Here is a 23522-nt window from a genome sequence, read left to right as displayed (position 1 = left end):
GCCGGTGATTTAAGGAAGCCCCCACAGGGGTGCCCCGATGTCGCGTGTTTTGCCAATCCGCCCCCGTCATTTACAATATAGTCCCAGAGATCCCCAACATTACAACCCTCCGCCCTCAATGCCCACCCCCAACTTGCAGTGGGAATCGCCCCCCCAAAAACATGTGCCATCAACCAAGCCAGCGCAGGTGCCAGCAAATAAACCGACACTCCCTGGGCAAGGGAGGTCAGAGGGCACTATCCAACGGGGATATGCCCATGTTCTGGCCCAACTGGGGCCAACCAGCAATAATATCAAACCAAACATGAACATTGCAATCGCAGTGGGGTGTGCTGTTGCTGTGCGGACGGCCTCTTGAGCATCACATAGGACGGCAAGCGCCGTCAGGTCAACTTCTGCGGTAAACGGATCTCAGGTCAGGTCCCGAATTTAACAGATCACAGATGAGATCAGATGGTGATGAAGGAGCAGCAAGTGGTCTCAATCAAATCCATGCTCTGTACGAAGAACGAAGAATAATGTCCAAGGGACCAAGGTTAAGCCCCAGGCCGGATGACCAATCACAGGGTCTAGGTTGCTGGGGTTGCAGTACATTATTGCCATTAACACATTCCAGTTGAGAGGAGGTAATTACTAGATAGATCAGGCCACTTTAGGGTATGATTACATGGCGTCAGCGGGATCCTCCCTTGGTTTGTGCAGTGGTATTTCTGACTCGATGAATTTCACTGCCTCATCGGGGACCGTGAAGAAGTAGAGTTTCCCGTTATGGGTCAGTTTTAGTTGAGCCGGGAATAGGATGGCATATGGGACATTGCGTTCCCTGAGCAGTTTTTTAACGCCAAGGAATTGACGTCTTTCCTGCTGAACCGCGACTGAAAAGTCGGGAAAGATCGTGATGGTGTTGGCTTCCAGGCGCAAGTCTCCCTTCTCCCGTGCCAGGCGCAGGATAAGGTCTCTGTCCCGGTAGTTTAGGATCCTGGCGATGATGGGTCTCAGGATGTCGCCCGGCTTGGGACGAGGGGATAACGCCCGATGGGCACGCTCAACTGTAAAATACGGTGACAGAGCTGGATTGCCCAGTAGGTCTTTAAGTAGGCTCTCGACAGCGTCCTCCATGCGCCCCTTGAGTTCGTTCTCGGAACGCCGATAATGCGTAGATTATTTCTGCGGGAGCGGGATTCCAAGTCATCACACTTAGCTTTTACTGCCTTCATGTCTCGTGACAGGGATGCAACAGTGGACTGCAATGTGTGTATTTCATCCTCATTTGTGGAGATCCTGCTTTCAGCCTCTGTGATTCTGGTCCCGGCCTGATCTACACATGTCTTGAGCGAGGCGACGTTGGCATTTATGCCGTCCAGTTTCTCGTGTAAGGAGGTGAAGTTTTTGGCCATCGATTCCATGAGAGTGGTGAGGTCAGGTCCCGACGTTCCAGAGTGAGCCTCCTCCCCGGGTTCTTCCTGCAAGGGCGACGATGAGCAAGCCTCAGTCCTCGAAACGGCCCTTGCAAATGTATCCATGGCTCCCCCTTGGTGCTCCCCCTCTGTTTATTCGGCATGCCGGATGGCGATAGATGCCAAAGTGATCTGCGAGCGGTGCCCGTGGGGAGAACAAGTGATGAAGGCCACGAGGGTCAAGTTAGTCCCCGGATGAAGATATCAAGCCTGTCGGGCCCCCGCTAATGTAGAGGCAGATGACACTGGTAACTCTGGGTGAGGTGGACGGCAGTCCCAGATGCCGGCGTGTGGTAGCCGCCCTCTCTCAGGGAGGCCGAGGCATTCGTAGAGCAGGCCCGGTGACTGAGTGGCCCCGAGCGGAGGCGGGTCCCAAGTGGTGTCCAGGCGAGGCCAGAGGAGGGCGGGCGGGCGAGGGTCTACACCCGCCCTTGAAGGACAACAGTAAGATGTACTGGATGGACAGGATGAAGGGGCCTATGTCTAGGCTATGCAGTTTTCCCCCAGGTGGCGCGGGCCGCACCGGCCTTCAGCACAGCCAGGCCACATAGCAGCAGGGGCCCCAGGCGGCCCAGAGCATGGCGCCGGTGCAGTTCTTGCCCCAGTGGCGGAAGGGTGCAGGCGAGACAGATGGCAGCAGGAGGGGATCCACACAGTCCGCCCTCCGGAGTGTGTCAGCCGGCGGTTCTGGTGTGGTTCAGGTAGGTAGGGGATTGAGGCGAGCGGTCGCCGTGAGCGGCGTGAATTTAATGGGTCTTGACCCCCCTCCGCTCCTCACCTTATCAGCGCGGATGCAAAACTGTCAGCGCAGCCGGGCTCCGGCCCGGCCGCCACACGTGGCCCAGGGGAGGGACTCCAGCCCCGAGTGCAGGGATGATGGCCGGAGCGTGCTCCAGCGACGGCCCCAGCAGCCGAGTGTGTGTGCCGTGGTGCATCCCAAGGGTGGGTCGCTGCGGCCGAAGGGCCAGGTCCAGTCCCCCAGTCGTGGCACGGGTGATTCAGCTGGGCACTCAGGGTGGGGGGGAAGAGGCGGAGCAGTCCGGGAGCACGTCGCCGGCTCCGCCGCCCTTTAAGCACACCGAGAATCGGGTAGAAAGAGGCGGGGGCCGGGCACACGATGCAGCCTCAGTGAACCAGCTTGCCTCCAGTGAAGGCAGCCCACAGATGGGTCCCCAGCCACCGAATCGTCCCGAAATTTCGCCAGGTGCAGCCTGACACAAAGGGGCAGCCGTCCAGCCGCGAAAAGAGTATGCAGGGTGTCGATGAGCGCAGATGTAGGCGGATGAATGCCGGTGCCGCACGGAGCTCTAGGGCTAAGCAGCCATCTTGGGCTGCTCCACAGTGCCACCCTCCAGATCAGGTCTATTCTTGAATAGGAGTCATGTACAGGAGAGAAATATGTAAAGGGTCTATCCGCAGCCTCGCTGTCTAGTAAGGAGTCCATCATGCCCAACTCTTGATTCAGCCACCTAAATCGTTTGGAGTCGTTGCCGCTAGGGCGGGTAACTGGCCCCCCTCCCATCCTCTTTCGATCTCTTACTGGGTCCAGTACTGTATTAAAATCACCTCCCACAACAACCGCCCTCCACAAATAACATCAACTTCCTCCTCACCCCCTCCCAAAACTCGTATTTGTGCCGTAAATTGAACATATGGTTAGTCATTTTCGCCAGAGGTTGACCTTGATGTATAGGAAAGTCCTACGGGTCTCTTTGCGTTTCATGCACCTCAAGATCTAGGTGGACGAGATTACTTTTGCCACCACCGCCTTTTTACTCTCACCAGAGGCCGAGTACCTATCCCACCAGCCTTCCCTTTAGGCACTGTTCCTTGCCCCGCAACCAGTGTGTTTCCTGTAGTAGGAGAAGGTCCAGTCTCTCTCTCTCTCTCTCTCTGGGATTCCCTTAGAATCGAAGATCTCTTGGTCAGCTAGTTTAGTCCTCTTACGTTAAGGGAGCCAATCACCATCTCTTCACCCAGAGCCATTCCTCTCTCCATAGATATCATTCACCTCCTTTCCCATCCCAAAAAAAGAACCCTGCCACGATGCACAACATAAGGGTGTTCACAAATCTTAGAAAGGGCCCCTCCAAACAGTGGAGCCCACAGAATTCCCTGAACGTTCCCTCCAGTCTTCCTCCCGTTCCCTCTTTCCTCCCTACCCCCTACCCCAGCATCCAACCCTGGTCGATATCTCAGCCCCTACCAGGGTTAGATCACTTGTGGTGTCCCAACGCTGGACAGACATTTAATCACTTCTTACATTCTGAGCCCCCCCCCGATCATTCCCAAGAACTCTTTCCACCTTTCTTCCACCTCCCCAGGTTAACTGCCTTTCACTGGCCTTAGTCAGGCCATTATAATAGAACAGTCCCTTCCCCACTTAACAAACCAGACCTCTCATTGACCAACCCATAGGGCCCATCAGCGGGGTGTTACGTTTTTTAAACCTGCGGACCACTGGGATTTTTCATCTATTCCTTTCCGCTTCCTACCTGTGCCCCGCTCGCCATCCGCACCCAGACCTCCAACCCCAGGATGTGGCAGTTCCATTCGCTCTTCTGAGACTCTTTGGATATCGTCCTCCATTAACAGACGTTATTTCTGACCTACATACTTAAAGGATATTGTAAAGGGGAACCGCCAGCGATAACGCTCACCCTTTTCAGTCAACCATTTAGTGATAGGGTTTACATTGCCTTCTCCTAGTCAGGGTGAACACTGATAAGTCATGGAAGATCGTGATGTGTGCATTCCCATGCGCTATCGGGCCCACCAGGCTAGCTTTTTTGAGAATTCTTGTTCTTTCTTTGTTGTAATGAAAGTGGGCCAGAATCGTATGGGGGCCCTTGACGACCCCCTAATGCCCGATGGGCTCTGTTGGTTGTTGGTTCATCTATGGCAGGGGTCCCCAACCTTTTGTGTGCAAGGAGCAACATCTGCATATCAAATTAAATGGTAAGCAACATCCATTCTTTGATGGAACATATCAGCGCTCAGTCGGTGGAACAATTATGGTCCCACAAATTATAAATGTAATAAACGTAAGATTGGCAACAGAGCATTTAAATGTGCAGTATTTAAGTTATCTAGACCATGTGCAATTCTAGTAAAGGAAATTGTCATGGCCGCTAACTTCATTTGGCAGTAAATGGCTGTTGAGATTGGGCCTCATTACGAGTTCAGCGGTAACCCACCGTTGCTACTGGTGCCGGTGCTTCTGTAACAACTCAGCCGACCGGGACAGACCTGCCGGACAGGCAGAGTTGTAGTAAGTTGCTACCGGCACCCTTATTTCCAGACCGGCAAACTCGGAATGAGGCCCATTGAGTGGTCAGTAGGATTTTTTCAGACAAGACCAGTTAAGTTGTTCAAAAATATGGTAGGACTAAATAAACATTACCAGGGCCTTCAAGTTCTCAAGCAAAATATTTTAAAGAAATGTAGTGCACATTTTTGGACAGCAGGATTGGTCACAAATGGAACACTGATAGTCAGGTGTACTTTAGGATTCCTATCTATACTTTGAGAGATGCCATCGACTTTTACAGCACTTAGGTCCCCCCTGGTCTATAAGCATTTATTCAATCCTTACAATATTTAATACTTGTAGAAAAATATATATATATAAAAAAAAGTGAAGAAGTGCTGGTGTGTCTGCAGGACAGCGGTGTCGGCTAATCATACAGTGGTAACAAACAAATCAATCGCAAAACCAACAATTCATTCAAAAATTCATACTAAAAATGCACAATGCTGTAAATCCACTTCAGATGTGTGTATATGTTATTTCACTCTTAGCTTTACTGATTATGAGTTTTCAAGTAAAAGATGTTATACATAGGTTATCATTAGGATATACTCTGGCTATGGACGCCATCAATAATGCCTGACATGTTTCGTTCTTGTCCTATGGGTTTAAATCCAAAGAAACTCCTCAGGGGCTGGTGTACTGGCAACACCCTTGTGCACTTCTCCACTTATTCACATGTAACAATATATGTTAATGGCTATGCTGCAAGGAGCCTTGCACTCTTTAAGGTTTCCTTTTTTAACAACAAACAACCACTTTGATCCTTATTAGCTTCTCTGTAACGATGTCAATTAATGATCCTTATTAGTGGAAACACCGTCCTAAGTGTCTTTACCGATCTTCCTCTTGCAGGCTTCTTTAGTATGCCCAATAACTTAAACGGACGTCCCGCGTTGCGTGGCTCATCTGACATTCAGCACTACGGAAAAAAAAAACATGCACTATATTAGCAGACTGGAAATCAACAAAACCATTATAACTGTTTCTATTGTCTGATTCCTTCGTACCTTATGACTCCTATCTGATTATGCAGACGAACGAGCCATTAAATGTGTGATCTGGTCTCTGTCTCGTGCTTGTTGCACTCTCTCTCTCTTCTCTCCAGTCCACACGTACCACCTCCTAAGCAAGGTAGAAACACTGTTCCACAAACAACGAGAAAAGCCGTATTTCAGACCAGCGCAAGCATTATCTGCCACAATCTGAGAGAGGAGCCGACAACGAGTTACCTCTATTCCAGTAAGTAAATTACCTAAGGGTTCCCAAACTCACCAGATAGAAAGCACATAAACACCTTGGAATTTTGTGTTTCTACCTTGCATAGGAGGTGGTCCTTTTTACTGGAGAGAAGAGAGCGATTGGCACAGGGGTTGTGTACGTGTATGCTGAAAAGCAGTAATCTGAGAGATTGGCATGCCACACTTGTAGGCTCATATATAGCTCGGACTCAGACTTTCCTTGCGCATCAGCGAAGTTAATGAGATGTGAAGTGGCCAAATTCTTATATTCTTTTCAAGTGGGGTCAATATGAATACTCTCAGCCTGGAAAAAGACCTGCCGGTCGAAACATGTGTCGGCTACATTCACCTTTGTATATTGATTATAAATTGACTTTGTAATTGTGCAGGGTGATTGTGTCCATTTGTGTATCTCAATATGTTTTGGACACCTTGGGCAAAGGGCCCTCCTATACACAACCATCCGCAGCAGCTACACACCGGGTTATTATTGAGTTTTTTTGTCGCATACAGTTGCATTTTCCCTGACAAGCGCATTGGGTTCCAGTCTTTTGCCCCTTTGGTTTTGTTGACTGAATCCAAGTTTAACATCAACAGGCAGCGGAGGCTTTGCAGTTGACACAGGAACACACTAAGCACTTGGCGGGCAGAAAGCGAGCCCTGGAACCAGAACTACAGGTAGGGGATATAGTGTGGCTATCTTCTAGAAACCTTCCCTGATGTAATCGTCCAACTAAATTCAGCCCCACCCATGATATTTTGGCCCTTTCCCTATAGTGAAATGCCTGTGTTCAGTGGCATTTTGTTTATTTCCCGCACTCCCGGTGAATTTATCCTGTTATGTTCATATTTCCCTGCTGTAGCTTTACATATCTGACCTCTATGGTTGCTTTCCCAGAAGACCTCCCAGCTGTATTTCTTTTTTTTTTTTAAAGTATTTTTATTAGCATTTTCAACAAATATGGAACATTATCTCCTCCCTTCTCTGCTCCCCCGGCCAAAACAACCCCGCTCATTAGCAAATGGACAGCTGATCCCTCCCCCAAGGTTCCCCATAACTCATCGTCAAGCCAGTTCCAGCATCCGCAGTCTTTGTGGGCAAAATGCCAATCGGGATTCTTTGAGAAGAAAGGATAGGACTACATCCCAGTCCGGGCCCAACATTTGCGAATCCACCTGCACTGTGTATGTCACTTGTTCCAGCTCAACAAAGTTCCAAATCTTAGCTATCCAATCATGTTCCGTGGGTATTGCCCTATTTTTCAATTACTGTTCCACTAGCAGCAATGCCGCTATACTTAGGATCATATAAGCCTTCCACTGAGCTTTAGTGCGCTCTCCAGGCCCCCGCCACCCATCCCAGCCAGGCCTCCCCAGATACCTGTCAGCCTGTATCCCAAAAACCCTTGCCACTGCGCTTTTTATAGAATCCCAAAAGGGCTATAATTTCCCACATGACTACCATGTACGATCCCAGGTTCCAAGCTCATAGCACCCCCTCCACCATCCATAAGGGACTGCTGAGTAGCATTTGTGCAGTTTTCCAGCGGTGAGGTGCCACTGCACGATGACCTTATCCATATTTCCCTGACTTGCATCGCCCTGGTCGAAATTGGGTATATTCCCACACAAACGATCCCATTGGTTGCCCTCTTTTTCGTGTCCCAGCGTGACTTCCCAACGTCGTATAAATGGCCACTTCTCTGACATCAGTGGATTGGAGAATGTCTTGTAAAGCGCTGCTGTTGTGTGTGTCTCTATCATTAGTTGTTAAATATTTCTCAAAGTGGGTGAGATCTCTCGTCGCAGCCTTCATGACCACTGGATTTCTAAGTCAATGCCATTGTTGAGAGTACCTAAATCTCTCCCCCTCCGCCCTTTCGAAGTATTGTGTGCACTGTAGGTAATTCTTGAAGTCTTGACCTTCCACCATGTCCCTCAGCTTACTGCACCCCGCCGCTTCCCACTTACCAAAAGCTCCCACCTCCTGTCCTGGGGCAGATTGAGGGTTTTGAAATATTGACGTCAATGGTGATGGAAAGATCGTCAGACCCACCATCCAAACCAGGTAATCCCACACCTATCACACCAGCGCTGCGATCTTGCTCATATTCATATTCTTAGGCCTGTCTGCCCTAGGGCACCAAAGTACTTCGTCTAGGGGCTTCCCTGCCGCTGTTCTGTCCATCTGCCTCCATATCTTAACCTGATCATCCTTAAAACACTCACAAACCACCCGGAACTGGGCCGCCAGATAGTAGAGATGAAAATTCGGTACCCCTAGACCTCTCTTGGGGGTGGGTGCCATTAGCAGCTTCAAGGAGCACCGCAGCTTTTTGTTGCTGCAAATAAAATTACCCATTTGTTTTTGGAGAGCCTGAAAATAGTAGAGGATCTTGGGGAGGATCATCATCTTCAGGGTGTTTATTCTCCCCAGCCACAATATCGACATAGGCCCCCAATATAGCAGCAGCTGCCTTAACTGTTCTTGGAGAGGCAGGTAATTGGCCCTATACAATCACCTAGGGACCTCCTAAGGTGTATTCCCAAGTATCTAATGCTGCCTTCTGCCCAAACTTAAGGACATACCTCCCTCAAGCCCTCAACCCTCTCCTCCGGTAAGGTCATGTTACCTGTTTGTACCTCCGCCCATTGATCACCAGGCGGAGGCTTGGGGCCTGATAATTGGCTCGCACCTCCCTTAAGAACTTTGCCCAAAATCCCATGGCCTCCAAGGTGCAGAAAAGCAAGGACCATTTGATGCGGTCGATGGCCTTCTCTGTGTCTGCCAGGATCACTGTCCAAGTATTGGACAGATTGGCTTTCTCAATTAGGTAGCATACCATACGCATATTGTCAAAAATCTGTCTGCCTGATAAAGCCAGACTGGTCCGGGCCAATCAACCCAGGGCGTAACGTGTCTAGGCGAGATGCTAACATCTTGGTATATATTTCCACGTCTATGTTAATTAGGGCGATGGGGCCCACACAACGTGACGTCATTGTTGGTTTTAGGGACCAGCACCACTTTAGCCTCCTCCATCCCAAAGGTGTTGAAATGTGGCACCAACACCGGGAACAACACCTCCTTGAACACCTTATAAAAACTCTCTATGTAATCATCTGGCCCTGGGGTCTTACGACTCGGCAGCAGCATTTTCACTGCCTTCACCTCCTCAGGAGTGATATCCCCTTCCAACTCTTCCCTTTTCCCCAAAATAATCTTTTGCAGGGGGCATTTCGCCAGATACTCCCCCTGGCCCGTCTCCTTGGGTGAGTCGGGTTGAGTATAGGTCTGAGTAAAATTCCGTAATGGCATCAATAATGTCTTAATTTGAGGAGTCCTCCCCTTTCTGCCCTGTTCTTACCTTCAACGCGGTCCTAGACAATTCCTTCTTCCTCACCTGTCTCACCAACAATTGATTGGCCTTGTTCGCTTTAATATTATGTTTGTTGCAGATATAGGAGAGATTGCTCAGCCCTCTTGGTTTGAAGTACCTCTAGTTGACCCTTGACCAGCCAGTATTCTTTCCCGACCGCACTGCCTGTGTCCCTCTCCATTTTGGCCATTACCTGTTTGAGCCGGTCTTGAAGCTCTACTTGCAGCTGATTTAGCTGTTCATCTCTCTGTGCATTTTTCGCAATTCATTCTCCCCTCATGGTAACCTTGAATGCGTCCCATACAATATGCTCTTCCACCCCCTTTGTACTGTTATGCAAAGAATTCCCTAATTCCATCCCTCAGATCCTCGCAGATCACATGATATTTAAGGGAACCTCCATTTCCATAGCCCTCGGCCCCCTCCTCTTTCGCCACACAGTAAGACTGATGGGTGCATGGTCTGACACTGCTTTCGCCCCCAGGTTGACATCCCTCACTTGTCCCAAAAGGGTACGCAATACCCAAAAATAATCAATCTTCGAAAAGGACCTGTTGGTGTAGGAGTAGAATGTATACCCTCCGTCCTCCCCAAATGTTTCCCCCCAGGCGTCCACTAGGGCTGATTGTGTCATGCACTCCTTCGTCCTCTTGGAAGGGGCTGCACTCCTATCTTTGTAGGGGTCCCAAGCCAGGTTAAAATTCCCTGCAAGAATGATCCTCCCCTTCGCAAATTGTTCCATTTTGTGCAAGACAGACCCCAAGAACCTGTCCAGCCCTTTGTTAGGCGCATAAACCGGCAACACTTTGTATACCTTGCTCAGCCATCTAATATTTGCCATTATGCATCTACCCTTGGGGTCTACTAACGTGTTTGTGATGAGCAATCCCGGTTGTGCGCGGAAGGCCAAGAGCAGTCCGCCTCTTTTACCCATGGCATTGGCCTGAACCATCTGGGAGTAACCTTTGAGTTTAAGCTGATACCTGTCAGACTTTTAGATGTGTGTCTCCTGCAGCACCACCCAATCTGGCCTCTCCCTTGACAGGAAGTGCTTGACCTTCTTCCTTTTGACCAGGGAATTGAGCCCCCAGGCGTAAAGAGTGACCAGCTTGAATTTTAGCATAATGTTGCTCCGCACCCAACTCAGGGCTCCATTCTTGATCAGCTCTCCCCCTCCCTCCCTCACACCCTCTTCCCCCCCACTTTCCCCTCCTCCAATACCCTAGGTAGGCTCAACCCTCCTAGAGATACCCCAGACACTCGGCCACAGGAAATGAGCCTTCAGAACCATCCTGAGGTAAACAGTTCAGGTATAATAAGACCCATGAAAACAACTTCAAGATGTTCGATCTCTCATCTCCCTTTCTTCTGACTGCCGCTCAGACCCTCCCTATCCACCCCACCAACCCACACAAGTAGCCTCCAGGTTGAACACTTAATTATTCCCTGGCTTTGACCTCATGGGGGCCCCCACAAACTTTGCAGCTGCCCCCTCGGGCACGCCTCCTTTGCCATATAACTTTCCAGGAACACTCTGGGACCCTCTTCCTCCGACCCTTCTCTTGTACCAGCGTCCACTTCCACAGTTTCTTCTTGGTGGGTTCCCTCTCTGACCTCTGGTCCTGATGTTGAGCCAACTCCTCCACCATTTTCAAAATCTTCATGCCCTTCTCACAGGTGGTAACTCAATGTTGTCTCCCTTCCTATGAAAACAGCAGGCCAAAGGGGAAGGTCCATTTATATATTACCTGGGCTTTCAAAAGGGCCCTAATCACTGGGCCCATCAACCTCCTCTTGACTAAGGTTGACTGTGCCAAGTCTTGGTATAGTTGGATCTCTAATCCATTAATCTTAATTGGGTCGGCCCTCCTGGCGGCTAGTAGTTTATGCTCATAAATATTCCCTGTCAGGCTGCAAATCCTCAGTAAAAGAAAAACAGTTTCACTTTCACTTTAAAACTTTATTTCTCCTCTAAACCAATCACTGTCCTCTGGGTCATACTGCCCCCATCCAATGACAGTCCTCTCCCTAAGCCCCGCCTGTGCCAGCCATCTTCAGATTTGTACTGCACGCTTTAGTGTTGGGAGAACTCGAGTTGCTCTCTGAGCTATTTTGTACTTTTTCCCCAAGTTTTTTTCGCTGAAAAGTTCTATTTTTGTTCCATTGGAGCTCATGTGCCCCTATCTTCAGTGGCTGGCAACAGGGATCCGTTGTCGGTGAAGTTGCACGCCCCTCAAGGGTGATTGTTCATCAAAGTTTTCTGGAAGGCCACCATGGAGCTAGTTTGCGCCCTCCTACCATGACTGAGGAGAAAAAGGAGGCAAGGACACTTATCAGGCCCTGCACCCAATGCGGGCTAAGGAACGTCTTGGTGGAGGACAAATATCTAAAGTGTCAATACTGTCTGACCCTGGACCACAACGAGGATGGGTGCGAGATATGCCTGGGCTTCTCCAAGAAGATGAAGAAAGACAGGTATAGCAGTCTGGTGGCTTGGCTCAAGTCGAGCAAGGCCTCTGACCCGTGCTCCGAGCAGGGTCATGTCTCACCCAGGACCAGACGGCCCGAGGAGCGGTCAACCTCCGGGCGGAGGTTGAAGTTCTTTGAGGATGCCTCATCCGTGGGGGTCCAAGAAAAGGCCATAAACCGCAAGACCGATTCTGCCGGGTTCGCTGCTGATGTGGGTCCTAGTCAGACAAACAGCAATCGCTGCCTCCTTAGCCAGCCTGAAATCGGGTTCCTCCTCAAAGAGGAAATCCTCCACCCCAGCCAAGTTACGGGAGAAATCGGAGAAACAAAGGCCAGATGAAGAGAAGGCCTCACAGGCTCATCATGCGCAGCCGAAGACGCCATCAACCGCTTCGTCGACATCCTCTGGGGCGACCACTACAGCAAGTGGTACCAACCCGGTAGTGGAAGATCATCACCACCGACAGATGGGTGCTCAACGCTCTCGCCCAGGAACACACCTTGGAGTTCCAACACAGGTGCCCTCGTATTCCACTGGTTCCACGTCAGCAGCAGCACATCCCTTCGCTCCTGGTAGAGGTGCAAGCCATGTTACGGAAAGGGGCGATAGAGCTTGTTCCCCAGCAGCTCTGGGGTTCCGGAGTCTATTCCAGATACTTTCTGGTCAGAAAAAAGACAGGGGTGGTGGGGGTTGGAGACCCTTCCTAGAGCTTTGCTGTATGAACAAGTACCTGCAGTCCCAAAAAATTCAACCAACTGGAGGAAGGGGATTTCTTGACATCGTTGGATCTAGAGGATGCATACTTGCAGCGAAAGTTCCTACGGTTCGTGGTACAAGGCCAACGCTACCAGTTCAAGGCCCTACCATTCGGCTTAAAGTCGTCCCCAAGAGTGTTCACAAAATGCCTGGCGTCAGTGGCGCCCAACTGCCTCTGCAGGGCTTACACATATACCCGTACCTGGACTATTGGCTGATATGCGCCTGCTCCCGGGAACTGGCCGACGAGCACACAAAGGAGACTGTCTGGCTACTGACGGAGCTGGGGTTCTCCGTAAACTATCCAAAGTCCTGCTTAACGCCATCGCAGAACGCGCTGCTCCTTGGCATCAGACTCAACACATTGACCTGCCTGGCGTCACCCTCAGAGGAGAGGCTAGCAGCCATTCAAGGGGAGGTGTAGCGAGTGTTGTTGGCGAAGACGCCAGGGTTTGGGCCATCAAGTTGTTGCTGGGCATCATGTCGTCCTGCATCTACCTCTCCGTGTCTGCAGGCTGCAGATGCGACCCCTACAGGAATTCTTGAATGCACATTGGATACAAGTATCCGGGAGTTTTGCGGACAAGATCCTCCCACATCGCCTAGGGGACGGGATTTCAAATACCACCATACCAGGAGACGGTCACCACGGACGCCTCTCTGGAAGGTTGGGGGGTTCACAACGGACATCTACAAGCCAGAGGACTGTGGTTCCCGGAAGAGAAGGATCTGCACATCAACATCCTGGAACTACAGTCAGTGTTCTGGGCCCTCAAGTCTTTCCTACCGTCTCTGAAGGAAGGTGGTGAGGATCTTTACGGACAACACCACCACCATGTTCTACATCAGAAAGCAAGGGGGCACTCAAACCCTAGTACTCTCCAAGGAAGCTCAGGAATTGTGGCACTGGGCCATTGGACAGGGGATGTACCTCGTCCCGGCCCACTGTTACGCTCACCTGGTATCCACGGGGACGCCACCCAGCCCTGGTTGGATGATTTGCACTCTTGAACCCTCTCCCAGTCTCTTGGTAATGCCTCTGGTTAAAGATGGGTCTTAATATTGTAAAAGGTGGATTCTCCGTCCTGCTCCTTGTGGCAGGGGCGTGTAGATGTCGGGCAAGCAGTGACCAAGTTACTTCACCGGTGCAAGCACCCCTGTGGGAATCCAGGCCTGCTGCGACTCCGTAGGTTTGCTGCTTTACAGTCTTTATATGCAGTTCTTATGTTCCTCTTAGTTCTAATAATAATGTCTTGCTTCTTTCCTTTTAGGTATGGAAGGGTATTTTGGTGTTGTCATGCAGTTTGAAGATGAGCATTGGCCGGTAGGTGAAAGCGCGGTGTGCGTGATGATGTCCGGTGAGTAATGCGCGATGCGTGGCGTTGTTTCGCCTTTTATTAAGCGAACATGTGTCTTTTCTCTCCTTGCAGGTTGCGATGTTCCTCGCCGAGCGCCGTAATGTTCCAAGAATGATACTGACCAGGAGATGACTACCCAGGTAAGAATTGTGTGGCTTTCTTCATTCGGGAGGAAACGTGAGTAAACACTTACTAATGCTGTCTTTCTTTCTCCTCTTTCCAGGTTATGGTATTCCAGGATGCAGGATGCATGCAGTGCCGGATGATGGAGTTTGTACCTTGAGGTGAGTGGAACTTAAGTCAGCGATGGATTGAAGACTGGATATTGTTCCAGGTAAGTTTTGTAGTGTTCTTTCTCTCTCTGCAGGTCCTTGGTTTCAGGTAAGCTGGCATCAAAGAACTGGACACACACGGTGAGCGTTACGCTGCCCACAGCAGAATAATGCAAAGCATGTTCTGCTGTTTGGGTGTGGTTTAAATAGTCTCAGGTAAAGTAGTCCAGGTAAAATAGTCCCAGGCCTGCCACACCCAAAGTAGTCCAGGTAAAGTAGTCCCAGGCCTGCCACACCCAAAATACCAGACCGCATAGCTCAGTTCCTTGTAACTGAGCTATGTGTGTGCCTCCATGTTGGCTGAACCCCCCAAGTTAATTAGTGCCAAGTAAATAGTCCCATTATAATGTTGGTCTTCATGATGGTTATGAGCCTGGCGCCAGGACTGACTCCAAGAGAGTCTTGGATGAGGTTTTAAGGCCTTTGACCTCGCCCTAACTGGAAGGCTGACTTGCCAGTGAGGGCCAGGGGAAAGGGTCATGACAGCACCCCTCCCCCCCCCAAGGCCCCTCTCACAGTGGCACTTCTGCCTGGTCCCGGTTTGGCTGGATAATTCTGATGGAACTTTTTAATTATGCGAGGCGCATGGATGTATTCGCTAGGTTACCATGATCTGTCTTGAGGGCCGTATCCCTTGCAATCAACTAAGTAGTATAGTTTGGATCTGGTGTATTTTGAGTCTAGGATATCCTTTACTTCAAAATCTGGTTTGCCGTCAACTAATACTGGTTTTGGTGGTATTGCAACCTGAGTACGGGGTTGTACCGGTTTCAGGAGTGATAGTTGGAACACAGGATGAATCTGCATAGTGGGCGGTAGGGCTAATTTAACTGCCACTGGATTTATTATGGATTCAATAGAATAAGGTCCCAGATATCGGGGACGAAAGGTCTGAGTCCCTTTAATGGGCACATATTTTGATGCTAACCAGACCTTGTCTCCAATTTGATAGTCGGGGCTTTACTACAATGTTGGTCAGCGAATTTCTTTTGTCTGTTCTTGGTTTATAGTAAATGTTCTGCTGCTTCTTTGAATGCCTGGGAAATAGTCGTATGTAGGGTTTTAACCGCTGGCATTTCCAAAGGGGTTGGGAGATCCAGTTCTGAAGTACGTGGATGTCTACCATATATAGTATAGAAAGGGGTTTGTCCAGTGCTGGTGTGTAATGAATTATTATAGGCATATTGAGCTATCCATAACAAGTCCTTCCAATTTCTTTTCACTTGATGTAACATGCAACGTAAGTATTGCTCGAGGGTTTGGTTTATTCTTTGTTTGGCCCTCTGTTTGAGGATGGTGACTTGTGGATAGTCGAATGTCAATTTGGGCCATCGAACAGCATTTCCTCCAGAAGTTGGATACATCTGAGATCAAGACTGATGGAAAGCCATGTAGCCGTACGATTTCCTCCAGGAATACTTTTGCTAAATTGGATGCATTTGGAAGACCCTTAAAAGGAATAAAGTGTGCCATTTTAGAGAACAAGTCTACAACTACTAAGATGGTGTTGAATCCTTGACTGAGAGGTAGATCTGTAATGAAATCAAGGGACAGTGTGTGCCATGGTGCGGGAGGAATTTCTAATGGTTGGAGAAGACCAGCTGGTTTCTGCTTTTGGGACTTGTTTTGTGCACACACACCGCAAGATTGGATAAATCGGATGAGGTCTTTACGCCATGTGGGCCACCAATAGTTTTGTTTTACTTTAGCTAGAGTTTTAGCAATTCCAGGATGACCTTCAATCCGGGAGTCGTGATAACCCGAAATAACCTGCTTTTGTAAATCTTTACTTGGCAAGTATAGACGGTTCCTAAAATATGGTAACTGGTCTTTAATGGTGTAATGTTCTCCTTGAGTACACCACTCTTGTGAGAAATTGGGATCCATTAAGAGTTGGATCTTGTTTTGGAGTTCACCCTCTGTCAACGTTGTCGTAAGACCCAGGAGTTTGTCTTCTGGAAGGATGGTTACTGGATCTGGAGTTATGTATACCTTTTCATCAACACCCATGCGAGACAAGGCGTCAGCCTTTCCGTTTCGCACTCCTGGCCGGTAGGTGATCACAGCCCGATCACTCTAGATGAAATAGTGAAGGCTATAACCGAGCTTACGAAAGGCCAGGTCCCCGGCCCGGACGGCCTCACCCCAGAATTCTATCAAGAACATGTGGCCCTTCTCGCGCAGCAGCTACTGAAAGTCTGGACTGAATTCCTCTGTGAGTCTATACTCCCTCCTTCCCTACGCGAGGCAACCATTACCGTTCTCTTGAAACCAGGCAAACACCAGTACTGAATGTGGTTCATATAGACCTTTGTCACTCATGAACGTGGATACAAAAATATTTGCCAAAATAATAGTGAATAGCTTTCTTCCACTCATTCCCCACGTAATACACGAGGACCAGGGAGGATTATCCCCGGAAAGTTGACGGCTCTCAATATTGGAAGACTATTCAATGTACTGTCTAGAATTGACCAAAAGACAGAGGCACTGGCCGTCACACTTGACGCTCAAAAGGCTTTTGCCATGGTATCCTGTCAATACATATGGGGGGTCCTGGATAAGATGGGTGTGGGAGGAGCATGATTAAATACATTAACCTATTGTACACTCCACAGCAAAAGTACTGGTCAACTCTCAGACCTCAGCACCCTTTACACTCAGCAGGGGCACCCGACAGGGCTGTCCATTCTCCTCCCTCCTGTTTTCAGTGGTCATCGAACCGATGGCAGACTACATCAGAGCACAGCACGCCAGTAAGGGAATACGACTGCTAGATAGCCCCGAGATAATATCCCTATACACGGATGACGTACTGTTATATTTTAGGAACCCTTCCACAAATATTTGGATCCTATATTGAAGGACATGACCCGGATAGGCACCTTTTCCGGATTCACAATCAACTACAGCAAGTCTGAGATATTCCTGCTTACTAGGGCAATCCAGCAACCCACTTGCAAATATCCTCTCCGGTGGTCACCGGAGGAAATCCGGTATCTAGGGGTCCAAGTATCTAGGTCTGAATCAATGCTACTACAGAAAAACTATACTGCTGCACAACAATATGTTGAGTCCAAAGTAGCCACATGGCCAGATGGCGATCCTTCCCACTTACGTTAGCGGGGAAATTATCACTAGTGAAAATGATTCTGGTCCCGAAGCTCCTATACATTTTTGCTAATGTCCCTGTATGGCCTGGGAAACAATACATTGATAAACTACACACCGAGTGCGCTCAGTTTCTATGGCATGCCAGGGCGGTTCGCAAAAAATTGACACATTTGACCCTACCCTATGAGAAAGGTGGTTTCACCGCCCCCAACCTAACACTATATTGGACAGCAGCACAAGCCCTATATGCTACGTACTGGTATTCGGACTCTGCTGACTCCCCTCACATTAAACATGAAAGGCTGGCGGCGGACGAAATTAATCTTAAGACACTACTACATCGAGCCTATAAGGACGACTCGCCACTGGATCCCACTGCCGCCACACTACTAGTATGGGACTGGACACTACGAACATTGTCAGAACCACGCCCCTACTATAAATGGGTCCCTATCTGCAAATATCCCGGGCTCAAACCCACACATGATGCCATGCTATCCTGACACTGGCAGACGCTGGGATACCTAGTGTTGCATGATATTTTCCCAGAGGCGAAATTCATTACCCCGCAAACGTGGCGGGCCGGTCATACTGCGTCGGCACTTGAAATGCTACAATATGATAGACTGTGAGCCTCCATCCGTGCCATGTGGGCGTGCTACCCAGATGAACCCCCGACACACCCGAATTACACTACATCGTTAATTCTGGAGGGGCCCGGGGAGTGGTCTCTTCATTATACAAACTTTTACTGGCAAAAAACCCCAGATCAACCCACACAGTGCGAGACAAATGGGCAAACGAATTAGACCTTGAAATTTCAGATGGTATGTGGGGGAAAATATTTGCTCTCTAGTATTACCTTCCTGCCCTTCTCTTACCTTCCTGCTCTTCTCGTTCTATCTGCTGGCAACACTTACATCTTCTCTGTGTCCAAAAGCCTCCCCTCTCGCTTCTGTTTCTCTATTCTCGCTCCCAAACTCTGGAACTCCCTTCAACCTGACATTCGTTCTTCTCCTTCACTATACATATTCTGCAACAGGTTAAAATCTCATCTTCTCTCCTCTCTTCCAGCTAACTAATTTCCATTCCATTGCTATTAACTCTGTGCCTCGATTAAAGACTTAATAATTTTTTTTTTAAAAGGCAACATAAAAACCTCTGTGCCTGCCTTTTGTTCATTTGTTGTACCGTTCTTTATGTTCTGCGGTTTGGCTAAAGCTCTATATAAATGTCAATAAAGTACACAAAATACAAATATGTTTTGCATTGAATGCCAGCTGGAGGGGGAAGCCAGTATTGCTCTCTGTGTGGGGAAGATGTGTTCGAAATATATGTTGAGACCTAATCAGGTCATTGCATATGACACCGCCATCTGAGTTGCAGAGTAGGTACCACTGTGCCACTTTGGTCTTGTCTGTCAGCCATTTCTTCTCAGTATTGGGCTCGTTTTTTTCAAGAACAGCAGTCATGTTGCCTTTTGAACCAGCACATTGCGTGCAGCATCTTTTTTTTTTTTTTTTTAAAAGAAGCAGCAATCTAGCATGCTTCAGGCAGGAGCACTCGCAACAATAAGAAAGCAAATATCCTGACTGATCAGGGTAATGCCTAGTCGTTATTTTACAGTTCCATTTATTTTGTTTGGACACTTGGCATGTACCTTGTCTTTTCACCACGGCTTTTTTAAAGCATTTTCTCATTTGTATTATATCCTTTCTTTAATTTTCCTTTTTTGTAGCCATGTGCCTTACTGTCTCCTACCCCATTTTAAAAGCATGTTTTTATTTTCTTACATTTTGCCCGCAGATTCTATCAAAATGCGGTTTACAATTTTTATATCCCACATTCATTTTGGAAAAACTTTGGCTGTTCTTGTTCCATGAACCATCCTCAAGTGAGCCTTTCCTTTTTTTCAATTCATGGCTATTCTATGTGTTTTCTGTCCCATGTCTCTTCCCCTCTGTATTTAGACACAACTATGTATAAGATTCTTTCCCTATAGGTCTGGGTTACATTTTTGGTACTCTCGAGGAAATTCAATTATTTCATTGCTTTTTTTAGATCGGAACTGGCCTCAATAGATTAAATACTTTGTATTTATTTTCTACCTGCCAGTGTGTGAGCATTACAGAAGCTAGCACCGAAGTGGCGAAGTGGATGGAAGTGTTTGGTGTGTTTGTTTCACTCTCCGCTTACCTGTGAAGGAGGAAGGTCGTCCGCTCTGCTCTGCTGTGCGTATTACTGGCTGCTGTCACTTTAAGGAAACAAGCCTTTTTAAACACACCTACTCCGCGAAGCAGAGCGAAGTGGACAGAATTTGGTGTGTTAGGTGTGGGCTATTGGGAGCGGCAGCTGATCACCGTCCGCCATCGATTTTGTGAGCAACTACTTCCTAGTTGTGCAGAGTGAGAGAAGGTAAGATGGCAGTGGCCGTAGGCTTTTCGTTGTTACAAGAACAATGCATACACTGCGTTGCCTACAGCGAACAGACAATGTTATTTGCTAAAGATTAAAAAGCAGCTTGGTTGATCGATACAATTCTATTGGTATACTAAACTGATGGGGGATAGTTCCCTTTCATCTTTGATTGAACTATACATTAGAGATACTGCGGACTATGGGCTTTTGATCTCCTTTGCTTATAAGTGAACAAGACTGCATGTGAATGGAGAGCCTGTGGGCTTTTGTCCTTGGATCTCCCTCACCAAGTGACTGATTTGTGTATACCTTTGATCAACTGCTTTGAGAGTCTTGAGATTCAAAATCTTTATTTTTTGATCCCCGATGAACATTCGTTCCCAACGCTCCTCGTAAAAATTATTGTGGGATTGTTAATTTTCATCCTGATTGAACTACGCATTGGAGAAACTGTGGGCTATGGGCCTTTGATCTCCTTTGCTTATAACTGAACAAGACTGTCTGCATGTGAAGGGAGAGCCTGCAGGCCTTTCACCTTTTGATCTCCCTCACTAAGAAATTGACTTGTGTATTATATTGAACATCTGTTTGGAGAGTCTGGGGATGTGTGGAAGGCACGGTTATCCGAAGTACAACAGACACAAGGAGTACAATCCAAGGGTGTTTATTGAACAGTATATGGGTGAGAAAAACACCTAATCTTAACCTAAATCTAAGATGGGATCAAGTTATGACCATCAAAGTAAAGAAAACGCTGTCTTAGTGGTGTTGTCAAAACAAAATGACCTATACTAATACACCTATTGCCAAACCCTTTCGCTATACAACAAAAGGGTGTGGGACAATGATCTGTATAACAAAAGAGTGTAGTGCAAACTGAAATTTTTATTTTGGTGCTGGATTGCCCATGTGGACGGGATAAAGACTGAAATGCGAATGGGTATTTCCCTTCTGTGAAAGGTACAGTGAGCTAAAGTGTGGCTGCGGACTCTCGAGTTGGTACCTTTCCAAAGAACAGTTCATTTAGACGTGTTCATTCTCGCACCAATGACTATTTTTTGACTGCTGAACTAAATCACTCCCTTCCCCACGTTACATCACGGGACAAGGCGGAAACAGTGGCATGACTGTGAGCACTCCTTGAGTGTATAGGCACCAGGAAGCAGTTTCTTCAGAAAAGGCAGGATCCCTCAAATCAATGTCTTTGGCTTGGCCTCACAAGACTTTTCCCAAGCTCTGACCATGCAAGATTACCCTCTTCCACGGCTTTCTCGTGATGCCCCTTTGTTGGGTTCACCATCGTTTTTACACCACTGTTCAAGTCACTTTATCAAAATGCGGGATTCACTTTCCCTTGCTTTCACTTGGCATCCCTCTGTCGGGTTCACTGTAGCCTTTTTTTTTTTTTCTTTTTTAAACCTTTATTTATATAGCTCGAGAATACAAGGGTCACAGGCAGCGGTCCACCATGGGCCAGTAACACAAGAGAGAAAACATTACGGAAAAAGTCCCAATACCCATCATTGGGCTACAACATTACATTACAGTGCAATATACACAAGCATTTGTAAAAACATTTAACAGAGACAATACCAGAACCCACGTCAACTGAGACCAACGAGGATCAATCGTCAGGGGATGCGACAGGGGAGGGGCCCCAGGAGGTGGTGATCGATTCCACATCAGAGGGTGACATGAACAGGCGAAACTTCAACCAAATATTTCTGGGTCTGGAGTGAGATGGTTGTTGGCTCGTCCAGGCCTCTTCTTTATCAGAGGCCCAGGTAACTGCCTTTAGCCACTGCCCATGCGAGGGTGGATTGGGACGCAACCAACATTGTAGTATCAGCGGACAGCTAGCAAAATACAGAGGCCAGCTCATTTTTTGGAGTCCCGGCTCAGACCAGGGAGTTCGTGGAAAAGACACAGCAGGGGGGAAGGGGAGTATAATCCAACATAGCAGATACAGTGGCACATACCTCCCTCCAATATTGCGCTAGTTTAGGACAGGACCAGACCATGTGTATGTATCAGGCATTGTCTGCCTTGCATCTGGGACAGCTGGGAGGGTAGTCACTGGACATGTATTGTAACCTGAGTGGAGTGAGATGGTATCTATGGAGGACCTTGAACTGGATTAGCTTGAAGCGAGAATTGAAGGACACATTATGTATACGTGCACACATGTGCTTCCAGCGTTCATCGGTCATGTCCACTCCCAGGTCCTCTGCCCACTTACTTTTCAACTTAGCGAAAGGAGGAGTAGTATTGGTCTGCAGTAAGGAATACAGCCTGGAGACCTTCCCCTTAAAAGAATCAAAGCTGCACAACTCAGCAACCATGGGGTCATCAGGAGGTATAGCAGAGAAAACGGGGTATATAATTTTGAGGGCCTTACGAAGGGACATGTATTGGAGCCATGCTGAGGGTCTACGTTTAAGCATGGGAGGAAGATCCGGCCACTGAAGTTAGCATTCTCAAAAACGTTACGATGGTTTCGTTGCCCATCTCAGCCCAACGTTGGGCTATGGTCGTAGATATGGAATCCCTCGGAGGAAGTTCCACAGAGGTAAGCCGCCGTGAAAGGGATGGGATGTATCCTGTAGCTTCCAGATTTTTGTGAGGGCGATGGAAGTGCTAGCGACTGGGCTCAACGACTCTAAGGCAGGAGGGAGAGGGGAGAGGATCAGAGATCGGATATCCCGGTCGCTGACCACCAACCTCTCAAGACGAACATGAGGAAGGGGGTCTGAGGTATTAAACCAATATGAGGCGAATTGGGCTTGCGCCACCAGCCAGTATTTGAAGAAGTCTGGGGCACCAAAGCCTCCAACCTCCATGGGGGTGGCCAGGGTGGTGAGTTTTAGCCGCACTGCCCCAGTGTGCCAAAGGAAGGTATTGGTCATACGAGTTAATGCCCGAAAAAAACAGTCTCCCGGCCATAAAGGTAGATTTATAAATTTGTACAGTAGCTGGGGAAGCACAACCATTTTAAGGATCGCAATATGACCAGCCAGGGAGATAGGGAGTCTGGACCAGCTGGGGACCTTGTCGGAAAGTTTCGTGAGATACTCTTGATAATTCTCAGAGAACTGTGTCTCATGGTGACGAGTCACCTCTATGCCCAGGTAGGTTAAGCTGGATTGGGACCAAGTGAATCCCATCAGGTTAGGGGGGGGGGAGCTGTGCACTCAGATAGCGGGAACAGGATTGATTTGGATCGAAGGCCAGACAGTTGCCCGAAAAGAACCAAATCGTCAAGTATTGGGGCAAGGTTGGAAGAAGGGGAGCGAACATATAGAAGGGCATTGTCAGCGTATAGAGAGATAATATCAGCTCGGCCCGCTGTTCTTAGCCCTCTGTGTGAATGGCAATGGCGTATCCTATCGGCAAATGGTTCCATGGCTATAGTAAATATTAAGGGGGACAAGGGGCATTCCTGACGAGTGCCTCTGGCAACACGGAACAGAGCAGAACATCTGTCCTCTGTGCGGACTCTAGCCACAGGATTGGAGTAAAGCAGCTGAACCCATGAGCGGAACGTAGGGCCGAATTTGCACTTCTCAAGGACCCGCCAAAGGTATCTCCAAGAGACCGAGTCAAAGGCTTTTTGCATGTCCAGAGAGGCAGGCACCGCCTGTACATTTGGTCCAATCCTGTTGATGACATTAAACAAGCTTGCCAGG

The 23522-nt window shown here is 48.4% G+C and overlaps 1 protein-coding gene across 3 annotated transcripts in view; it reads left to right on the top strand.

The window, feature by feature from the left end:
- Window positions 1-23522, top strand: part of HIBCH (3-hydroxyisobutyryl-CoA hydrolase) — a 1493921-nt gene that overhangs the window by 24986 nt on the left and 1445413 nt on the right. Inside the window, exon 2 of one of the 3 annotated variants that reach the window (XM_069615664.1) lies at window positions 19534-19833. The exons of the other annotated variants lie outside the window; for them this stretch is intronic. The gene's annotated coding sequence lies outside the window, so the exon portion shown is untranslated. The remainder of the gene's footprint in view (window positions 1-19533; window positions 19834-23522) is intronic. 3 annotated transcript variants of the gene reach the window in all.

The sequence above is a fragment of the Ambystoma mexicanum genome, chromosome 9, assembly GCF_040938575.1.
Source record: "Ambystoma mexicanum isolate Mex_15411 chromosome 9, UKY_AmexF1_1, whole genome shotgun sequence".
Classification (NCBI taxonomy): Eukaryota; Metazoa; Chordata; class Amphibia; order Caudata; family Ambystomatidae; genus Ambystoma; species Ambystoma mexicanum.
Note: the sequence above shows the minus strand (reverse complement) of the source record. Positions and strands in the feature narration are given on the sequence as shown.